Raw genomic sequence first — 1,509 nt, 5'->3', positions numbered from 1 at the left:
GAGTGAGGATAGGGGGGCAGGGGCGGAGAAATCAAAAGCAGCAGTGTGGTCAAATGGATAGAGCACAGGCTGGAGAGTCAGGAGGACCTGAGTTCTAATGCCAGCTCATCTGCTGTGTGACCTTGGGCAAGTCGCTTCACTTCTCTGGGCCTCAGTTACCTGATCTGTAAAATGGGGATTAAGACTGTGAGCCCCATTTGGGACATGGACTGTGTCCAAACTGATTAGCTTAGTTCAGTGCTTTGTACAGTGCCTGGAACATAGAAAATGCTTAACACCATAAACAAAAAGATTCTCAGAGCCACTTCTTTGTGAATTTTGATGGCCTCCATCTCTCAGGAAGATCTTGGTGGGTGCATTCATTCATTCAGTCGTATTTATTGAGCACTTACTGTGTGCAGAACACTGTACTAAATGCTCGGAAGAGTACAGTAAAAAATAGACACATTCCCTGTCCACAGCAAGCTTACAGTATAGAGAGGGGTGAGACGGACATTAGTGGAGATAGAATCTCTTTCTAAGAGATATTCCACAGGGAATGTAAGAGCCAGTTCTGACAAGGACTCATAAACCAAAGAAACCCCATGTGCCGGGATAGGCTCAGAATAGGAAACACATACGCAAGCACACAGAAGCAAATATAGTAAGTGCTCTACTGATGTCAACAATAAACAAGAGGAAAGAAAACTGCAAGGCTGGCAACAATGAAATGGAACGAGTAAGTTTTGTTAACTGACCTCCAGAACCCTAAGGAACAATGTTATTGAGGAACATTACCAGCTTTCTCTCCTTCCTCTTCTTACTCCTTCAATCTCACAGCAACTTGGGCTCCAAAGTTGACAATTCTAGGAACTTTTGGAGCTGAAAACAACTGATCATTATGATAATTCCATTTTAGGAATCTTTAGTGTTCACCAGAGTTTTGAGGTTGCGGAGAATATATTAGAGCCACTAATTTATCAGTTCCTCCTCATTTAGTTGTCTATTCCCCAGGTCAAGCTAACAATCAATCAGTAGTATTCCTTGAGTGCTTACTATATGTAAAGCACTGTACTAAGAGCTTGGGAGGGTACAATACAGCAGAATTAGTAGACACATTCCATACCCATAATGAGCTTACAGTCTTTGACTCTTGTTTGCTTCAAGTTAACGCTATGGTGCCCAAGCTGCTTTCTGATCAAATCTTGGAGTAAGCTGTGATCAATGCTCCTAGATTGTCAACACACTTTTATTGAGAAAGAGTATGCAGGTCTCCCCCATGCTTACAACACTGCTTCCCACATAAGTGCTTAAATGTTGAAAGTAATAATAATAATAATAATTTCAAAAAGCTGAGGGAGGGCTCTTTTCAGTTCTCATCAGTCGAGGAAGGCATCAGACTTGAAGCTTTCTGAATTTCCGGGCACCTTTCTAACAGAGCAGACAGCCATGCAGAGTGGCAGTCAGACATTAATAACTTGATGTGTGCTTCCAGACTCTTTTGACAGCGTAATCAGGAAGGATTCATTT

This window comes from Tachyglossus aculeatus, chromosome 9 (genome assembly GCF_015852505.1).
Source record: "Tachyglossus aculeatus isolate mTacAcu1 chromosome 9, mTacAcu1.pri, whole genome shotgun sequence".
Classification (NCBI taxonomy): Eukaryota; Metazoa; Chordata; class Mammalia; order Monotremata; family Tachyglossidae; genus Tachyglossus; species Tachyglossus aculeatus.
The sequence above is the reverse complement of the archived record's forward strand: the minus strand, read 5'-3'. Positions refer to the sequence as shown.